Here is a 22,265-nt window from a genome sequence, read left to right on the forward strand (position 1 = left end):
AAGAAACTAAACAAATCATGCATCATAGAGATAAGTCCTGGAAGCTCTACCAGAAAAATAAACTATCCTCTACCTTACTTCTATACACCCAACTCCGCAACCAAGTAAAGAAACTCATTATCAAAGACAAAAAAAACTACTATATTAAACTTCAGTCCAATAACAATAAAAACCCTAAACAATTTTGGAAATCAGTCAATACCCTTCTTCATCCTGGATCTCAAAACAACCCCTGCCCCAACCCTAATCTGTCCGACAAAGAACTTAGCTCCCACTTCAATACCTTCTTCATTGAATCCATAGCCAAACTTACCACAACATTTCCTAATAACAACCCACCTAACTCCCTTTCCTCTCCACCCAACAACCCAAACAATAATCCCCCCAATTTCCATCTCAAACCGGTATCCACATCTTTTATAAAAAAGCTTCTCTCCAAGCTAAAGCCAGGTTCTAACGCCCCTGACAACAATTCCCCCTTCCTTCCTCAAACATGCAGCTGAAGGTATCACCCTTCCAATTAGTATTCTGATTAATAGATCCTTAACTGAGTCATACGTAACCAAACTTTGGCGTTCAGCCTACATCCTACCTCTTCACAAAGGAGGCAAAAACACCTCTATTTCTAACTTCAGCCCTATCGCCCTACTCTCTCCAATATCTAAAATTGTAGCAAAATGTGTCCACCACCAATTCTTACCCTATCGCATTCAAAATCACCTCCTAACACCCACCCAGCATGGCTTCCGTCCCGACCACAGTACCATAACTGCATTACTATCCTTAGAAACTATCAATCAAGCTCGAGACTCTGGACTTATTGTATCCACAGTACTGCTAGACCGTTCAAAAGCTTTTGACACCGTCTCCCACACACACCTTCTTCATCATCTGGCTAATCTCAAACTCTTCCCCAAACACTCTTTCCTGGTTCTCCAGTTACCTATCTGATAGATCTCAAACAGTCAAATGGAAGAACTCATTCTCATCCTTTTTGCCAACATCTACTGGCGTTCCTCAGGGATCCATCCTTGGACCCATGCTTTTCAACATCTTCATAAACAACCTTCACACCTTTATCCCTGACACCACAGTCATTCAATACGCAGATGACTCTACCTTGGTCTGCTCTGCCCCAAATCTTCCTGAACTCCAGACCAAAACCCAATTAGCCTTTACCACCACAGAGAACTGGATGCACCAAAACCACCTTTCTCTTAACTCCAATAAATCCAAAATACTAATTTTTCTCCTCCAAAGTTTCCTCTCTGGACAAAAACACTTTCAATGTTCTTAGCCAAACTAACACTGCCATTGAAGTGGTCCCCTCTGCAAAACTCCTTGGCATCACCATAGACGAACACCTCAAATTTGATCTTCACATACAACATAACATTAAGAAAACCCACCAAAAGCTAGGTATGCTATATAGGAACAACCACTTCCTTTCAAATTCCACTAGGCATACCCTGGCAACATCCTTCCTCCTACCTTCCCTTCTATACGGAGCCCTTCTCCTAACCAACTTGTCTGCTACCAACACCTCTAAGCTTGAAGCTTGCTATAATAAGATCTCTAAATTTGCCACCAAATCCAAAACATCAACTCACCACTGCTACAGCCTTCATTCTCTGAACTGGCTAGAACTCCCTAATCACCTAGACTATCTACAACTAACCACCGCTCACAAACTAATATTCTCCCCAATAAATGCCCAGCCTTAAAGGACATCCTTCCTCCATACATCCCTAACAGATCACTGAGATCCGAAAACCAAAACCTAATCTCCATTAGTAAACCAAAACGACCTGCTGGCCAGCTTTTACTCTCCTTCTCACTAGGTAAAAAATGGAACTCTCTGCCTACTTCACTTAGGACTATACCCAACACTGAATCCTTCAAAACTCAACTTTTTCTTCACCTATCCTCCAAATGGAAATGCTCCTGCTTTCACCCCACTTAAATTCCATAGGGACTCTTAACTAAGCACCCCTACTCCTACTCCACTATACTCTCATACTTATTCTAATTTCTCAAAATACCTACAACTAACAGACTTTAAGTGACTGTAAGCATATAAATATTGATAAAAAAAAAAAAATATCTGCCATCAAGTTCTCTGCAACTCTCAAATGTATTAACCCTACTTGTTTTTACAAACTATATTGTATGTATTTTTACTTTGTAACCTTTATTTGCATTGTGTAACCTATATTGTATTATACTGTTCTTGGAGCTTTTCTCCCTGGGCCTCCACTGAAAATGGGCACTTCTTGGCCCAGTGGACTTCCCCGGTAATCAAACTGAAATAAAATAAAATAAAATAAAAAATAAATAAATAAAATTAGTGGCCTCTCACTTTCTAGAAAGTCTCTGGCAGCAGTTAGTTTCAGACAAATGGGTTCTGAAAGTAATTCATCAAGGTTACAGATGGGAGTGAGAGTTTGTCCCTTCTTTTCAAAGGATTCCCCTTTATCTACGAAATTAAACTCCTCTTTTTATCCCTCCTTGTCATTTAGTACCTGCTGACATGAGAGTGTTGGAAGCAGTCCCTCCTTCTCAGTTAGGAGAAAGGTTTTATTCAGGAATGTTTCAGGTGCCAAACAAAGAAAATTTGTGGAGGCCATTTCTGAATCTTTTTTTTTTCTAAACCGGTTTGTGATAGCGCCCAATATCAAAATGTTTTCCCTTTACAACGTGTTACCTCTCATTCCCCAGTTGGTTTTTGGTGACCGTAGATTTAAAAGATGTTTATCATATTCTTATAGGTCCAGATTTAAGACTTTGCTAACGTTTTCTGTGTATGTATCACACAATCAGTCCTTTACTGTACCATTTGATCTGTCTGCTGCTCCAAGTGTATTTACAAATTGTTTAGCACTTCTGTAGACTGCAAGGTATTCACATTTTTGCCTTAGATAACTTGCTTATCTTTCTAGGGTATGTTTCAGACTTTCAGGAAGCTCACTTGGATAGGAGATTTACACAGACCCATGTTCCAGGGGAATATACTCTCTCTCTCTTGTCTTTCGGCTTTTCCGGGTTAGGGGTCACCACAGCGGAACTCCGGTCTGCTAATGATTGGCAGTAGATTTTTACGTGCTGGCTTGCCGGGCCTAACGCACAACCTTCAATGAAGGAACGCCCATTCACGCATGTCGACACACAGAAGATGCTCTAACTGAGAATCGAACGTGCAACATCTAACTGTGAAGCAACAACGCTACCGCAGCACCACCAAGACTTGATTAATTCCTCCTCATAGGATTGTTTTCCTGGGGTGTCTCCTAGATACCTCAGTTCAAAGAGCTTTTCTTTCACAGGAAAATGTGAGTCTGTATTTAGATCTATTCCTGAGTTTTCCACTCAGACTACTGTCTCAGGCTGGGAATTTTTCAAAATTCTAGGATGTTCTTCATCTCACATTGCTGCAGTCCTGACACTTGGGGTAGTCCGCTGTCCCAGTCGGCCCATTTCCTCAGTCTTTTATGGTCCGATGCAGAAGGAGTTTTGCAAGTGGAGGGTGGCGTGCTGAGATCTTCAGTTTCAGACAATATTTTGGTTTTCTTGCCTCAGTATTTGGATGTCAGAAAAAGTGAATAACTGTACTTCTTGTGGGAAACAGATACCTCATAGGGATTACCATACCTTGTGTATACCTTGCTTAGGGCCTGAGCACGCTGAGTTGGCTGTCGCTCTTGTGCTAGATTTAACAAACGCACTTTAAAGAGAAGATTAGATTGTGCCAGGTTAGTTTTTGGGAAGCGGTGTAATTATAAAAAGCGCAAGGACAAAACAGCAAAGCCTAGGCTGGAAGAACCGTCTAGAGGGCTCGGTGGAGCCAGAGGTTCAGCCAGAAATTTCTCTGGAATCCCAGGGAGAGACTTTACTACTGCAAGATGTGACCTCTCAGGAGGTAGGCCAGGCGGAAGGGGCTTCTCAGGTAGCTGTTCTTCCCTCCCTTCCTAAGGTGGTTAGGCCCTCCCTTGCTGTTTCCAAGGCTTCTCCCAGGGGCAGGCCAGGTTTTGTTTCAGGTGTTACCCCTAGTTCTTCAGGGTCTGTACCTAAGAAGCATATGCTTAAGATGGCAGAAGATTTGATTACAATGATTAGAGGTTCTATGCCCCCTCCTGATAAGAGGCCTAGGGTGGAACCTGAGCTTGGGAGTTTTGAGCAGTGTTCGGATGCTTCTGAGTCTTCGCTAAAGACTTGCAGGAGTATTCCCTTACTCTGACTCTGATGTGGATGATTCTACTCCTTCTGCTTCTCCTGAGGATTTTTCATTTTCAGAGACTCTTCATTCCATGAGGGAGCATTTTAAATGGGAAGGTCAGGATTTCTCTGATTCCAGGAAAAGGCTGAGGGAATTTTTGTTTCTACCCCAGCATAGGCCTTTAGCTATACCTCCTGTTCTAGATGTGGTGGAGGATGTTTTTGCAGAGGCTTCTCTGAACCCTGATTCTTTGCCTCCTGCTCCAGTTAAACCGGATAGGTATTATAGGGTGCCTGAAGCTCATAAGTATCTTTTTAAGAGTCCTAGGGCAGACCCAGAAACTGTTTCACAGGGGCCTAAAGGTGTTAAGGCTTCTGTTGTTAAAAATCCTGTTCCTCCAGATAAAGAGGCAAGGGCTTTGGATAGATGGGGAAAGAAAGTGTATACTTCTTCCACTTTGGCCATGAGAGCTTTGAATTGCCAGTTTCATATGTTGAAATACCAAAATTATCTCCTTTCACAATTAAAGTCTAAGGTAGATGCTTAAGGTATTGAGTGTAAAGAGTTGCAGGATTTAGTTCATGTTTCTGAACAGGTGGGTAAGCATTCTTTGCAATGTGGTTTTGATGCTGTGCAGGCCTCTTCGAGGGTGGCTGCCACTGGTTGAGGGATCAGAATTTAGCTGAGCATGTGAAGACAAGGATTTTAGATGCTCCTTTACAATCTGATGTGTTGTTTGGTTCGCCTGTGGAAGCAGTTCTAAAGAAAATGGAAGACAAGGCTAAGTCTATGCAGACTGTTAAAGATTTTTTGCAGGTTCAGCCTCCGAAGTTAATGATTCCCAGTCTAGGGGTAGGTCTAGACGTGGTAGGGGCAGAGCTCAAGGTTCTTTTAGGCCTAGAACAGGGAGTTCACCTGCTCAGTCTTCTGGTGAGGGCAGGGGTCAGTCCTTTCGTAAACAGACCCAATGACCTGCCTTTTCAGCTGCCAGAATCTTCTCATCTGGCAGCACCTTTGGGAGGAAGGTTGGCACTTTTCAAAGAAAACTGGAGTTTAATTACCCAAGACAGATGGGTATTGGATATCATTCACCACGGTTACAGGTTTTATTTCCATACCTTGCCTCCTTTCAAAGGCATGCCAGACATTCCTCCTCAACAAAGGAAAGAGGCTCACAAGCAAATTTCTCTGTTACTCCAAATAGGGGCCATTCAGCCAGTTCCGGTGCCAGAAAGGGGCCTGGGATTTTATTCTCGCCTGTTCCTAGTACCAAAAAAGGGGAACACGTGGAGACCAATTTTGGATCTATCTATCCTCAACACTTATCTGGACATTCCCAAGTTCAAAATGTTGACGTTACAACAGCTTTTACCTCTGCTGGGCAAAGATCACTGGATGGTAACTTTGGATCTCAAGGAAGCTTACCTTCATGTTCCTATCAGACTAATTTGCAGAAAGTATCAATTCTCATTATCAGTTCTCTGCATTGCCCTTTGGCTTATCTACTGCCAGAGTATTCACAAAGGTTCTGGCTCCAGTGATAGCTTTCTTCAGGCTAAAAGGAATACAAATCTATCCTTATTTGGACGATTGCCTGATTCTGGCTCAAGGAACCGACGTTCTTCTTCAGCATTTGGAATATGTGATAGCAGTGCTAAGATGCCTAGGGTATTCTGTGAACGAAATAAAGTCCAGTCTAGTACCCTCTCAAGACATGTGCTTTCTGGGTGTGAGACTGAATACAGCAACCCAGATGGCCTTTTTAACCCCGGACAAACAAAAGAATCTTTCTCTTTACTTCCATCAACTATCTCATCAGTCCGGCTGACTGCAAGGACAGTCCTTCAAGCCTTAGGGTTCATGGCATCTTGTATTCTGGTGCTTCCCAATGCCAAACTGCATATGAGGAAGCTGCAATGGTATCTCAAAATGTATGGACACAGCACTGCCAGGATTTGGACACTGTCATTCAAATAATTCCTTGCATTCAGAAGGAATTTTTGTGGTGGGCTCAGGAATGTCACCTAAACAAGGGACTCTCTGTGACCCGGCCAGAGTCAGATTCTAACGACAGATGCCTCAGACACAGCTTGGGGAGCTCATCTGAATGGAAAGTGGATACAAGACAAGTGGCCTGCCAGACTGCAGCATCTACATATCAACATGAAGGAGATGTTAGCAGTCCAGTTTGCATTACTGGCTTTCAAGGATTTACTTCTTCCAGGGCAGGTGTTGATTCTAACAGACAACACAACTGTCATGTGGTACATCAACAAACAAGGGGGAACACATTCTTATCCTCTATGCAGGCAAGCAATGATTTTGTGGGAGACTGCGTTAAGCTTGCAACTGAATCTTCAAGCAAGGTTTTTGCCAGGAGCACAGAACTCCTTAGCAGATGTGTTAAGCAGGCAAATCATGGATCCCCACGAGTGGAAACTGGATCTTCATGTATTTCAGACATTGACAGTGTCATGGGGAACTCCAGACATAGATCTGTTCGCTTCTCCACTAAACCACCATCTGCCAAAGTTTTGCACGAAAAGGTTTCATCACCCAGCCTGGAAAGTGGATGCTCTGTCTTTCAGTTGGAAAAATCTTCATGTGTATGCCTTTCCACCTCTGCCTCTCCTCCCAAAGGTACTTCTAAAGGTCAGACAAGACAAGCCAAGGATGATTTTAATAGCTCCAGATTGGCCTCGGCAGCACTGGTACCCATTGCTGAGGAGTCTGGTAAGGAAGCCTCCATGGCCCTTACCTTTGATTCCACACCTATTGTCTCAGAAGGACGGGCATCTACTCAATGTCAAGCTTCACTCTCTTCATCTAACAGCCTGGCATATTCTGTTTTGAACCATAGCAGGTCTCAGCTTCCTCAACAAGTTTTGAATGTGATTATGGAAGCCAGAAGACCTAGTACAAGGAAAGGGAAAATGGAAGAGATTTTCATTTTGGAGTGCAGCAAAGGATTTGGATGTTTCTGAGCCAAATTTGAGTGTGGCTCTTCAATATCTTACTGAGTTATTGGACAAAGGTTTGTCTTTCTCTTCCATTAAGATTCATGCTGCAGCAATTTCAGCTCACTATGATTGTGACCCACCATTGTTTTCTCATCCTTTGTTCAAGCAATTTCTTAGAGGGGCAAAGAATATAAGACCCCCAATGAGAGCTCCTACTCCTGCTTGGGACCTCAATTTTGTGTTGGAGAAACTCACTCTACAACCTTTTGAGCCTGCAGCTACTGCTGAATTGAAATATTTGTCATGGAAGACTGCTTTTTGTTAGCCATTACCTCTGCAAGAAGGGTGTCTGAATTGCAGGCCCTTATGGCGGTTGAGCCTTTCCTGATTTTCATAAGGATAGGGTATCTTTAATCCTTCCTTTATGCCTAAAGTGGTTTCTAGTGTGGCTTTAAACCAAACTATTCATTTGCCTACCTTTTATGCAAATCCCCAAAATAAAAAGATTTTGCACACTTTAGATGTACACAGGCAATTACGTTATTATTTAAGCAGGACTAAGGATTTTAGGCAGTCTCAGCAGTTGTTTGTTTCATTTGCTTTGAGTTCTCAGGGTAAGCCTGTGTCAAAACAAACTATTTCTAAGTGGATTGGGTTTTGCATTACTTTCTGTTACTCCCATCATGGCAAGGAGATTCCAGCTGGGATTAGGCCTCATTCCACTAGGGCTACTGCCACTTCAACAGCATTTCTAAGGGGTGGCAACTAAGGATATTTTGGAGGCTGCTACTTGGAGTTCAGTGCATACTTTCTCTAAGCATTACCACCTTCCTCTCTACTCTAAATCTAGGGCTGGTTTTGCCACTGCTATTTTACAGGGCATGTTGTCAGCTCCTGCTTCTTTGTGATTTGCCATCCTCCCTTACCTCTGCTTTGGGATTCTACCCAAGTGTCAGGACTGCAGCAATGTGAGATGAAGAACATAGTACAGTTTTGTACCTACCATAAATGTAGATGTTCAAGATCCACATTGCTGTCCCAATTCCTCCCTCCTTCCCTCTGTGTTTAGGGGTGGTTGTGTGGGTGGGATAGTACCTTTCTGACTTTGTATATATTGTACATATATTTGGTACAGGGTGTTTGGTGTGTTGTTGTTTTTGGTTTGGCCTTATCTTTTAGGGTCTTCTGACATCTGGGGCAACTGGGACAGCGGACTACCCCAAGTGTCAGGACTGCAGCAATGTGGATCTTCGAACATCTACATTTATGGTAGGTACAAAACTGTACTTTTCATAGTATCTAAGATTCTCAAAATTCCACGGTCGGCACTCTACATGAGAAAATTTCAGTGGTGCCTAAAATCTGTAGTGTCCCAGTATTCCCTGACAATCCAGATTCCAGTTCTGGGATTTATGAAAATTAAGATTTTGTGCCGGAAAGGACAGTTTTATCAGAATCTGAGTCCTACATTTCCCTTCCAACTCCAGCACAGTCTGTAACGGATACTTCAGACTTTTTTTGGGGAGCAGCTTTTACGGGGATAAAAATACAGGGTCTTTGGAGCAGTAAAGTTAGAACATAACACACAAACATACATGAGATATTACATGTGAAGTTGTTCTATCTCGACGTTCATTCTTACTGATGGGAAGAGCCGATCCCTCGGCTACGAGTCGGCCTACTACAAAGCTCGAGGATTTCAAGTAGCTCAAGGCCAAGTCCCTATCCCATGATGCACCTAGAGTTACCTCAGATCTAGTTTGCTGCTGCAACTGATCGGAGGTTCTTGCTAGCTCGGGCCAGTAAAAACTTTACTGTTATTCTATTTCTAAAAATTATTACTATTTTAATTTTAAAATAGTCAGATTTTTAGGTTAGATAAGCTCTTTTAGCTTTATCTGCAGTTTTACCTTCTGTGCCTTTTCATAGCTATATATGGCCTCGTTTTTTTTTCCATAGGCTTATTTAAATTTTCTGACTAGAAGTTGTTTATTCAGTGACCTTTCTGTCACCCTTTTTCTTAGTCATAGTATTATGTGATTACTTAGTGACCTTTTGTAAAAATTTTATAACTATTAGAGTTAACTTGCTAGTGTGTAGTTTAGTGATTTTTCACTTAATATTATCTGCTTAGATAATTTGTGTGTGCTTGTTAGTCTTAGTTTGAGGGCTTGTGTGCTTATATTTAGCCTGTTTTTTATTGGAAGGCTTATTCATAATTCACTATAATTAGCCTTAGTTTAAAGGGCTTGTGTGTGTGTTTATAGTTAGCCTGCTTTTTTATTAGAAGGCCAATTTATATTTGTTGTTGTTGGGTGTGTCCATTTCTGTCATGGCTGATGACAAGGGCAAACACCCTAAGTCAGAGTTTAAAAAAAATGTCCTAAATGTGGGCAGATGATGTCTGTTAATGACTGCCATGTCAATTGTGTCTACTGCTTAGCTGCCTTGCACTTACAAGAAACATGTTCCATATGCCATTCCTTTTCCTCTTGGGTTCTCCAAGAGAGAACGAGGAAACTTATTGACAGGGGTTTGTTGAAACCTTCTTTCCAGGAGGCTTTGAGTGACCAAGATGGGTCTAGTAAGTCCTCAAAGTCCTCCACGACTTCTGTGGATTCAAAAAAGTCTGTGACATCGACTCCACAGGTTTCGGAGCCGACTGTCTCTTCTTTTTGGAGCCGGTCCCTGGTTTTGGAACCAGTATCCGAAACTCCAAAATCTCCGATACTTCAGTCGGTACCATTGATCCATTCATCTCTGTCTTCTGTTAGCTTTTCAGATTTGGATGTGGATCGGGTGGTGCAGAAGCTTTTACAGGCACCGGCCTTTGCAAAATTATCGGCTCTGACCCAGGCGGCTTTGGAGACGAAGACCCTTATGCCAGCTATAACTTTTCCTCCTCCAAGCATACCGGTCCTTTGGAGCCTGAGGAGTCGGACTTGCTGGTTCTGGAGCCTTCAGAGCTGACACCTGCTTCAGTGTCTTCAGTTCCGTTCACTCTGACGTCCTTGGAATCGATCGAGGACTCTAGGAGCCGACACACTCTGGTCGGGTCCAGGGAGGATAGTCTAACCGACTTATCGGTTCCGACTGTGCCTCTCGAGCCTTCGGCTCGGATGAGCTTGGCTCCTACCTTTGGCTCGGAGCCTACTGTCCCAGTGCCAGGGTATCGACGGTTTCCTCGGATCCATCACATCGGAGCAGGGATGCCTTCAAAGCCATGAGGAGAGTTATGATGTTCTTCGTGTTTCACTGTTGCAGTCATAACTGCAGGGTGCTCCTGCCGGCAGGCAGCCCGAGGTCGGCCAGAATCCCAAAGTCTGGGTCCGGCGTCGGCTGTACAAGCTAGTACCCTGACGTCAGTACGCTTTGGTACATAGCCCTCAGCCGACGCCATCTTCTCCAGTCTTTCTTGCCGTGCGGTGGAAAGCAGCTCGCAAGTCATTGGTTGGCGATTTTCGAACAGCGTATTTTGTTGTTGTCTGTCCGAAGTTCTTACTTCTCTTCTCAAAGCTAAGTACCCGTTGGGAATCTTTTTCTTGTTCCTCCGATGTCAGAAAAAGTTAATAATTGTATAGCGTGTGGGAAACAAATACCTCATAAAGATTTCCACTCTTACTGTCTACCTTGCTTAGGCCCTGACCACGACGTTTCTTGTTGTCGGTTCTGTGCCAGGTTCAACTCTCGTACTATCAAGCGCAGGTACGATTGGGCTTTAAATTATTTTGGCAGACGCTTCAATTATAAAATGTCGTCGGACACTACCGGAGTTCAAAAGAAGCGCAAAGACAAAGACAGGCCTCCGAGGTCCAAACAGGACTCGTTGCAGCTGGAGCCAGCGTCCGGTTCGGCTGTCGTCAGTGAGGCGCTTTTGCAGCCCCTGTCGTCCGCCACTTCTGAACTGATGGCCGATACGGACTCCCATGGGGAGCCATCAAGGCCCACTATTTTAACTGCTGCAGGACCTTCGGACGTCGCTCCTTCAGATGGGTCCGGAACCGCTGTGCAGGTACCGGCTTCTGAGGGGGTTTTCAGGCCTACTCACATCACTATTTCAAAGGCAAAGACAAAGACTCCTGTTCAAGCTGCTTCTGAATCCACTCCCAAGACACAAAAGCAATTATTAAAGATGGCTGAAGATTTGCTTACAATGATTAGGGGTTCTCACCCCTCTCCTGAGGAAAAGGCCTCGACATGATGTTACTCTGGATTCCTCTGACCAGGCTTCTGTATCTTCTGTTTCTTCCTCAGATCAGGACTATTCCTTTCCCCCTTATGAGGATTCGGATGCTGAGGACTCTTTACCCTCGGCCTCTCCGCCTGAGGATTTCTCTTTTGGGGAAACCTTGCATGAGATGAGGGAACATTTTCATTGGGAAGGACAGGAGTATTCTGCTTCCAAGAAGAGGCTTAGGGAATTTCTTCTTCTTCCCCAGCATAGGCCTTTAGCTATCCCTCCTGTTTTGGACATTGTAGATGATGCCCTTTCTGAGGCTAACCTGAATCCTGATTCCATGCCTCCTGCTCCTTCTAAGCCTGATAGATTTTATAGGGTTCCTGACTCTCATTTATTTTTATTTAAAAACCCTTCTGCAGATCCTGAAACTATTTCTCAGGGCTCTAAGGCTGCTAAGGTTGCTACTTCTAAAAATCCTATTCCCTCTGAGAAGGATTCTCGTGCTTTGGACAGGTGGGGAAAAAAGGTATATACTTCTGCTACCCTGTCTGTAAGGGCTTTAAATTGCCAGTTTCATATGTTTAAGTATCAGCAATTTCTATTGTCTGTTTTAAAGCAAAAGCTTGCTTCCCTTCCTGCTTGTGCAGAGGATAAGGAACTTCAGGATGTTTTGCATGCTACTGAACAAGTGAACAAGCATAGTTTACATTGTGGTTTTGATGCTTTGGATGCTTCTTGCAGGGCTGCAGCCTCTGGTACTGTTATCAGGAGACATGCCTGGCTTCGTGAACAAAGTTTACCTGAACAGGTTAAGGCTAAGTTATTAGATGCCCCTGTTCAACATGATGTTCTTTTGGATCCAAGGCTGAGGAAGTTATTAAAAGATGGAAGAAAAGGCAAAGTCTATGCAGACTGTAAAAGATTTCTTGCAAGTTCAGCCTCCTAGATTTTCCAGGAATTGGCCCTCTAAAAATTGGTCCTTTCCCACGTCTGACAGGCCTCAAAGGGGAAGATATAGGCGCTCCAGAGGTCGTGGTCAAGGTCAGGCCTCTTACAGATCCAGACAATGGACTGCTTCTTCACCTAGAAGGGGAGAAGACAGATCCCAATCTCAAAGAAAGCAAGCTCAATGACTCTCTCGGTTGGGCTACAGGACCTCTTCACCTGGATGCCCCTCTCGGAGGAAAACTGTCTCTTTTTTACAGAAATTGGACTCATATTACCCAGGACAGATGGGTATTGGACGTGATGTTAAAAGGTTACAAATTCCATTTTCACACTTTGCCAGGGGCTCACGGTTGGCCAGATCTGCCAAAACATCAATGGTCAGAGGCCTTAATTCAAGTGGATGCTCTTCTGGCCATGAGAGCCATAGAGCCTGTTCCACTCTTGGAGATGGGAAAAGGTTTTTATTCAAGACTGTTTCTAGTTCCCAGAAAACAAAACTCATGGAGACCTATTCTGGACCTTTCTGTGTTAAACACCTTTTTGGAAATTCCAAAATTCAAGATGCTTACTCTACAGCAACTACTTCCAATGCTCTCTCAGGACGCCTGGATGGTGACATTGGACTTAAAGGAAGCCTATTTACATATTCCCATCAGGCAGGATCGCAGGAAATTCCTCAGGTTCAAGGCAGGTTCGAGGCACTTTCAATTCTCTGTACTGCCCTTTGGTTTATCTACTGCGCCCAGAGTCTTTACCAAGTGCCTGGCACCAGTAGTGGCTTACTGCAGACTTCAGGGGATCCAGATTTACCCCTATTTGGACGACTGCCTTATTCAGGCAGACAGCAAAGATCTTCTGCTTCAACATCTGGACTTTGTTCAACGTCTTCTCCTCCTACTGGGATTCTCAGTGAACACAAAAGTCACATTTGATCCCTTCTCAACAAATGGTATTCTTGGGAGCCCTCTTAAATACAACCTTACAAAGGGCCTTCCTCACTCCAGAAAAGCAAACTCAGCTGGCTTCTACTTTCAGCAACTTAGCAACTCTATCTCAGCTCACTGCAAGGAAATTCCTGCAGGCTCTGGGCTACATGGCTTCCTGCATTCTGTTGATTCCAAACGCAAGGCTTCACATGAGAAAGCTTCAATGGTATCTGAAAAGTGTATGGTCACAGCATCACCATGATCTGGATATTCTGATTCCTCTGATCCCCTGCCTCCAGAGGGAGTTCCTCTGGTGGTCCAGGGTATGCACTTTAAACGAAGGAAAGCCTTTTCGCCTTCCTCAACCTACTCAAATCCTAACCACGGACGCCTCGGATTATGCTTGGGGAGCACACTTTCTAGACAATTGCCAGCAGGGAACCTGGACAAAGGACCATCTTCACTGGCACATCAATCTGAAGGAAATGTTGGCAGTTCAAAATGCCCTTCTAGCCTTCAAGAACCTTTTGCAACCAGGGCCTCTGCTAATTCGCACAGACAACACCACGGTCATGTGGTACATCAACAAGCAGGGGGGTTCTCATTCATACCCCCTTTGCAGACTAGCTATGGCTTTATGGGACACAGCTCTAAATTTGAAACTACATCTCCAGGCTCAATTCATTCCAGGGAAACAGAATCTCTTGGCAGACAGCCTGAGCAGAAACATTGCAGATCCTCATGAATGGATTCTAGACACCAACTTATTCAACAAGATTACTGCAGTTTGGGGATGTCCCCAGATAGATCTGTTTGCATCCCATCTCAATCATCAGCTGCCTCGCTTTTGCACCAGGTCCTTCCACAAAACAGCTTGGAGAGTGGATGCCCTGTCCTTCAGCTGGAGAAGCCTTTCAGCATATGCCTTCCCTCCTCTTCCTCTACTACCTCGGGTATTACTGAAGATAAAACAGGACAAGCCCAAGTTCCTCATCTTGATTGCTCCAAATTGGCCTCGACAGTTTTGGTATCCAACTTTAAAGCACCTGTTCTTGGGGCCTCCTTGGATTCCCCCTCTGAACCCTTCGCTTTTGTCCCAGCATCAGGGTCAGTTACTACATCCCAACCTCAAGACCCTTTGCCTGGCAGCTTGGCTCTTCAAAGGAATTTGATTTCCTCTACTCTTCCCAAACAAGTTTTGGATGTTCTTTTGGAGGTTAGACGGCCTAGCACTAGGAAATCCTATGCCTCTAAATGGAAGAGGTTTTGTATTTGGATGCAGGACCGAGGCTCGGATCCTCTGGTTCCTGATCTCTCTTCTATTTTGCTTTACCTTTCAGAACTTTTATCTAAAGGACTTTCCTTTTCTTCCATTAAGATTCATGCTTCTGCTATTTCTGCATTTCAGTTTTGATCCTCCTGTTTTCTCCATCCTTTGGTGAAGCAATTCTTGAGAGGGGCAAAAATTTGCGGCCTCCCAGGACCCCTCCTGTCCCTGCCTGGGATCTTAATTATGTTTTAGAAAAACTTACTTTGCCTCCTTTTGAGCCTGCTGCATCTTCAGATATTAAGTTCTTATCCTGGAAGACTGTTCTTTTATTAGCATTGACCTCTGCCAGAAGGGTCTCAGAGTTGCAAGCTCTCATGGCTGTGGAACCATACCTTATTTTCCATCAGGACAGAGTATCCTTGAGGACCAATCCTACTTTCATGCCTAAGGTGATTTCGAAAGTGGCTTTAAATCAGACAATTCACCTTCCTACCTTCTTTCCAAATCCTCAAAATAAAAGGGAAAGGATTTTGCATTCATTAGATGTGCACAGACAGTTACGATTTTACCTGGACAAGACTAAAGAGTTCAGAAAGTCTAATCAATTGTTTGTTTCTTTTGCCTCCAGTTCTCTTGGAAAACCTATTTCTAAACAAACTATTTCCAAATGGATTGCTTATGGAATCAGATTTTGTTACACTCATCATGGGAAACAGTTTCCAGGTACCATTAGAAGTCATTCTACTAGAGCAGCTGCCACTTCTACAGCTTTCCTCAGAGGAGTCCCTACCAAGGATATCTTGGAAGCTGCCACTTGGAGTTCTGTGCATACTTTTTCCAAGCACTACAATCTCCCACTGTTTTCTAAGACCAGGGCAGGCTTTGCCTCTGCTGTTTTGCAGGGTATTCTTGCCTCCCCTTCTATCTAAAGCCTCCTCCCTTTTACACTGCTTTGGGATTCCACCCTACAGTTATGACTGCAACAGTGAAACATGAAGAACATAGTACAGTTGTGTACACCTACCATAAATGTAGATGTTCGAGTGTCTTCACTGTTGCAGTCGGGTCCTCCCTCCTATCCCTCTTTTTCTTCCTTTTCCTTTTTTGTGGTGTATTTGTGTTTCCTTGTTGGATTCATTTTTGTTTTATTGGGGACTTCTGACATCTAGGGCAAGAAAGGCTGGAGAAGATGGTGTCGGCTGAGGGCTATGTACCAAAGCGTACTGACTTCAGGGTACTAGCTTGTACAGCCGACGCCGGACCCAGACTTTGGGATTCTGGCCGACCTCGGGCTGCCTGCCGGCAGGAGCACCCTGCAGTTATGACTGCAACAGTGAAGACACTCGAACATCTACATTTATGGTAGGTGTACACAACTGTACTTTTCCCAAGACGACATCCTCAACCTCAGGTCCGGCTTCTTCATCCCCTAAAGTGCCTGTGTCTGCTTCTGTCTCACAGATCCTAGCAAAGCGCAGAGCCTCTGGAAGCCCCATTTGGTGGCCCATGGTCTTCCGAGACCTCACCAGAAGCTTGCACTGATGAGGTTCCCAGGAAGAGTGTGTGTAAGAGGAAACATTTAGACTCCCCTCAGGAGTCCCTAATATCTGATACTGACTTGGATGAATCAGAAGGGTCCCCACGGTCCCCCTCTGAGGAGATCTCATTTGCAGAGATACTTGAAATACTTAGGCAGAGGGGTGACTTACAGTCCACCAACCCTACTGAGGACGAGTCGGTTCTCCTGAAGGCTTTCGGGTCTCAGCCCTCCATCTTTTGGGCGTCTCCGCCCTTCGATGAGCTTATGCAGCTGGTCTCACGAAGGGTGTTGGAGTCTCCGGACACCATGGAACCTGTCCCTAGGAGGCCTAATAAGTTGATTTCTGCCCCCCAAAATAAATCGTTCTTGACCAAAGGTGTGCCAGTTGATGCCATGGTGGTGGCGGCGGCAGCCACCAAAAAGGAAATGTCTGAAACTTCATCTATCCATCCATCCTCCTAACAGTGACTCCAGGATCATGGATAGATATGGGAAGCGCATGTTTAGTTCAGTGACTTTTGCACTTCGTTCGCTTAACTATTTAACCCATTTTACAAGACTACAAAGAGATCTCCTTAAAGAGCTTGGAGATGCTCTTCAGGGTATAGGAGCTGCAGGAGCTGCAGACAAAGTTGCCTCCCCGCTTGCTACCCTCATCTCCATTGTTAACTCATCCATGCACCTCATTTCATATGCAGCTGATGTAACGAGCAGGGCAGCGGGTACAGGAGTTGCTCTTGGGAGACACTCCTGGATGCGCTTGTGTTCCTTTGTGGAGCCCTTCAAGTCATCCTTTGTAAATACCCCTTTTGATGGCTCGTCCCTTTTCGGGCCTAAAGTGAAGGAAACTTTGATCAGGTCTGAGAAGGAGGGAAAGACTCTTGTCTGCCGTCGGAATCCGTTTTTCCACCCCTACCAGATCCCATCCCAAGGGTCAAAGTGGAGGAAAATTTGGTTCCGAAAAGCCCAAGAAGCCTTTCAGGACACACGTGGTTAACCCCCCACCAGGGGCAGAGGAGGAAGCAATAATGGAAGACGCCGCCCTCGTGGCAGAGGGGGTCTGCAAAACCAGGGTGACAGAGATCACTTCTTTGGGAAACCCTACCAGCGCTCCCGAAAGGAGGCCCAACTGTCCTGCTCTGGAGGCAGTCGGGGGTCGCTTATGTTTGTACCCAGATGCCTGGCTCAAAATAACAAACGACAACTGAGTACAAAGTATCATTTCCAGAGGATACTTCATCCCATTCACCACACCCCCTCCACTGACCAGAAAAATCCTGGACACTCCACCCAGTTACAGGGAACAAGCAACAGTAGAGGTCCAGACGTTGCTAAGAAAGAGAGTCATCCAACCAGTCCCAGCAGACCAGACAGGATCCGGAACTTACTGAAGATTCTTTTAAGTTCCAAAAAAGACAGGGGACTGGGTACCTATATTGGACCTCCGCAGACTAAACAAATCTGTAAAGAAAGAGAAGTTTTGGATGGTCATGCTTCAGTCAATACTTCCCTACTTAGGGAAAGACAATTGGATGTGCTCAATAGATCTCCAGGATGTGTACTACCACATAAAAATGGCCAAGCCATCCTGGTATCATTTGCGCTTCTGGCTGGGAGCCAATCATTACCAGTTTCGAGCCCTGCCCTTTGGTCTCACTACAGCCCCCCAGAGTGTTTACCAAATGCAATGGCAGTGGTCACGGCTCACCTGAGATGTTTAAGATTCCAGGTGTTTCTGTACCTAGATGATTGGCTCTTCACTGCCACCACCAGGCATCAACTCGTTCAGGCCAGGGAATCCACTCTATCACTCTGCAACCAGCTGGGCATTACAATAAACTCAGAAAAATCTGCCTTGTCTCCATCGCAGCATATCGTCTTTATCAGAGCAGAACTGGACACCACCACCACCATGCTAATACTTCCAGTAGAAAGAGTCTTACTTTTCCATCAGCAGGTCCACATTCTAATATCCAAAAACAAGGCTCCTGCATCAGAAGTTCTGAAATTGTTAGGTTTGGTGGCAGCAGCAATTCTGGCCATACCACTGGGTCGTATGCACATGTAGATACTGCAATGGCTGATGTTCTTCGTGTTTCACTGTTGCAGTCATTACATTTGGGTAATCTGCTGGCAGGTTGCCCTCAGGTTCATAGGTTGGTACTAGGCTATCGACCCTAGGGCCCATGCAAGCCTAGCCATAAACAATTCCCTGGATATTTCTTCCCACAATATTTACTTCTCTGGACCACTGTCTAGCAGGGCGACTGACATGATCCCTGGGGTGAATTTCCTATCTCCCATCCAATCATCAAGGTTCCTTTTGAAGAGGACTATTGAGGCGCTCTGCTTGACATGTATGGGCATTCTATTCCAGAATATGGGGAGTCTGTGGGTCAGGAACCTATCCCTCCAGCATGTGTTGGCACTAAATTGATCTGCCAGGATATTAGCAATATCCTTGGGATCAGTATATTTAATGCCATTCTGTTGTAGCTCAGAGCAGATCTGAGCATTGCCATTTAGATTCTTGACATAACTATAGAATGCCTTGTGGTTGTCTTTGGAATCTTTGGCAATTTTATTTTCATAACTAGCTTTTGAGGATTTTATGAGGGATCTCAGCTTCTTACTGAGGCTGGTGAGGGAGTTTTTTGCATCCTGGGATTTTCCTCTTTTCTGCAACAGTTTCTTCCTTCTGTTGTATAGTTTGTTTATAGCAGGGGACCACCAGATTGGCTTCCTTTTTTTTTTGCAGAAGAGCATCTTGGTTCTATTTGGGATGGCACGATTCATGCATGAGTGGATGTGCTCGTACAGTGCCTTAGTGTAGGATTCTGCAGTCGAACTTTCAGATCCCGTCTGCATGGGTGTTGTGAAGTTTGTCACTTCTGACTTCAGTAGCATGAAGTTGGCTTTGGAGAAGTTTTTTAAGAATGTTTCCTTACTGGGGGGAGGGGGTGGGGGTGGGATGTGGATGTCAAGGGTGATTTGCTTATGGTCAGACCTGACCAATGAGGGGGTGACGACTGGTGTGGAGCATCTATCTTCCATGTTGGTAATGACCAGGTCTAGGATATTGGAGCCCCTGGTGGGACAATGGATTAGTTGATCCAGGGCATTGGAATTTATGAATTCCAAGAACCGTTGGGAAAAGGAGTTGGTACCCGAGTAGTTTTCCCAGTTAATGGCAGGGTAGTTGAAATTACCCAGTATTAAGGTGTTTGGTTGTTTCTTAATATTTTCCAGTATGTTTAGAAAGGTGTAGTGAGAATCTTGGGGCATGGTGGGGGATCTGTAGCAAGCTGCAATTTGGATTGCAGTCTTACCTAGTGTTAGTTGCACCTGGAGAATTTCAGATGCACTGTGTTGGGCAACTAGCCTGGAGGTGTGAATATCCTTGGTGAATATGGACACTCCTCCGCCTTTAGTGTTTCGGTCTTGGTTTTGTGGTCAAAAAAGTGTGGTAAGAGTTGTAGCCTGGTATTGCAGGGGTGCTGTCTGGAGCCTTGAACCAGGTCTCAGTTACTGCACAGATATCGATGTTCTCCATTTTTAGGAGTGCCTCGAGAGAGAGTACATTTTGAGGTTTAGACTTCTAACATTGAGTGGCATTACTTTCAGATTTTGCATGCTTGTATCTGTTACGGTGGTGGTTTTATCCTTTGAACCTTGCCTAAAAAAGGCACTATATGGGTGGCAAGAGCTTTAGCTAGTAACTTGAATCCCATGGGTGACAGGTGCAGACCATCTGTGGCAAAGCATCGTGGTTTGTCGATCATGTCTTCCCAGGCAGACAAATACTGGATCCCCTTTGAATAGCACCAGAAGCTTAGCCAATTGTTGAAGTCAATCATTTTGTCCTTATACTGTGGTATCATTCTGGGCGAAGCAGGATGCTACTCAAGGCTAGGGCATACCTGCCTGGGCCACATGATCCAAGAGCTCTTCCATGTCTTTTTTCATGTAGTCCAGGGAGGTACGTCTCAAGTCATTCACTCCAGCATGTACAATGACAGAGTCATATTTGTGCTTGTTGTGGAGTGACTTGAGTGCATGCGTTATGTGGCGGATCCTGGCACCCGACAGGCAGCTGACACTAATTTTCTCCTTGTTCAGCCTGGTGAGTGGGACATCATTGTGCTTGACTATAGAGTCACCTATGACTAAAGTGTTGGGTACATTGTCTTGCCTTAGGGGCTGTTGTTTGGTGGCACACTGGTGTTGAGAGCTATGTGTCACTTTGGTTGTGACTGGTGTTTGTTTGCGTTTCAGCTTCGGAGGTCCTTTTTGCTTGGGCAGGTTAATGTTAAGGGCCTCCGCATATGTGTGTTTAGAGTTGCTATGTGTGGGTTTTGATGGTGTGGGTTTTGAAGGGCTGTGAGTTGCTAGAGGTGTAGTGCAGGTATTAACCTTCTCCTCTTGGCTGTCTAGGACAGTCTTGGCCGGAGAGAGCTTTGCTTCCAGTTTGGCTATGTAAGTGCATCTCTCACAGGTTGTAGTGTTGGGTGGTAGAAGGAGAGGATTGTCTGTGTACATGAGATAGTTGCCGCATTACCCCAGTACCAGGTGGACAGAAGCAATCACCCGAAGCTGACCCTTGGACATGCCTGTTTAGGTGCTTTTTTTGTAAAGTTTAAGAGCTGTTTTCCCTTACCTTTGCAAGGTACTTCGCAATTATAGGCTGTTTAGTGCCTACGATTAATTTCTCTTTATTGACAAAGAGAGTTGTGCTTGTATCAGTTTCAAGCTTCCTAGTGCTTTCCAGCAGGTTCTAGAGCAAGTGCTAGTCACAGGGGTTCAGATTTTAGTGCTACTACTGAGAAACCAGCTAGTTCTAATGGAAAATTTGAGGAGCAGACTTTCTGGCACCTGGAATAGTTTTAACTGTAGCCTCGCAGTGCTGCACAATGTGAAAAATGTGCAAACACATGCGTTTTTAAGCCAGAAAGTGGAAAGGGATAGAAGTCAGCCCAAAAAGGCTAATAAAATTACAATTTTAGAGCTGGAAACCATTCCTCTAGCATTAGATAGGCAGTACAATGCTCACCACTCCCACTGGTAAGCAGTAGGACTTCCCTCTGCCACAGCAAGGTCTGGATAGCTCTGAGCACAGAAAATAAAGTCCTGAGACAAGCAAAGCCTGGGATATGGACTGGCTAGGAAAAGTGGGAAATGAGCAAATAAGACAGTATTTTTTTTTGTTGAAACAGGCTAAACAATGCAATAATACAGTAAATAAACACAGAAAAGGCTAACACACTTGAGTGTGTAGTCCCAAACAGTAAATGCAATTAAAACTCTACAAAATTAGCAATTTAAAACTTTTTAAATGAAGCAAGGCAAGTGCACAACTGAAAAACGATTTAAGAGGCAGTAATACAGCAGAATAAGTAGCTAGTCCACATATACAGAGAAGTCTATATATACAGAAAAGCAGCTAAAACACACAAACAATTCAGATGCAGTGCAACCTAGAGCATTTGAGTTGTAGCAATATTAAGGCAATTACCGTTATAATAAATGCTCTAAAATATACTGTATATTTCCAGAATGTTTGAGAAGCACACTCAGAACACAAGGAGATTCAGGTAATTTTTTATTTATTTTTTTTGTAATGCTGTGCAGGCACTGGCTTCTGAGGGTGTTTTCAGGCCTACAGATTTGTATATTAGACCGACGCCATCTTCAAAGCTAAGGCCAAAATCTAAATCTATGTCTACATAGATTAAATCGGCCTGATTAACAAAGTCTTGGGTCCTGCGTCGGTTGCTGTCCCTTCTTCCATGACGTCAGGTCGCCAGGGGTATAAAACATGCAGCCGACACCATTACATCAGTCTTTCTTGCCGCGTGGTGCATGAAGCAGAAGCAGTTTGCAAGTGCCAGGCGGCCAACTCCTGAAATTTTCATTTTCGAGTTTCAGAACCGAAGTCTTCAACTAAAAAGCTAAGTACCCCATTGGGGAAACTTTTTCTTGCTCCTTACCGATGTCAGTAAAAGTTAATAATTGCATTACTTGTGGGAAACAAATACCTCATAAGGATTTTCATTTGTACTGTATTCCTTGCCTAGGCCCTGACCACAATGTACCTTCCTGTTGGTTTTGTGCTAAATTCAATCAACGCACTATTAAATGTCGGTATATTTTTGCTTCTAAATTTTATCCAGAAATGTTGTCGGTTAGCAATCTGACTACTGGAATACCTAAAAAACGCAAAGAAAAAGA

General features: G+C 44.3%; 1 protein-coding gene across 7 annotated transcripts in view; it reads left to right on the forward strand.

Annotated features, from left to right (window-relative positions):
• The window catches only part of ARHGEF11 (Rho guanine nucleotide exchange factor 11), a 4,318,379-nt gene that overhangs the window by 2,557,213 nt on the left and 1,738,901 nt on the right, over nt 1-22,265 (forward strand). The gene's annotated exons all lie outside the window — the stretch shown is intronic.

This window comes from Protopterus annectens, chromosome 17.part0 (genome assembly GCF_019279795.1).
Source record: "Protopterus annectens isolate FY-2018-M chromosome 17.part0, PAN1.0, whole genome shotgun sequence".
In the NCBI taxonomy this organism is placed as follows: domain Eukaryota; kingdom Metazoa; phylum Chordata; order Ceratodontiformes; family Protopteridae; genus Protopterus; species Protopterus annectens.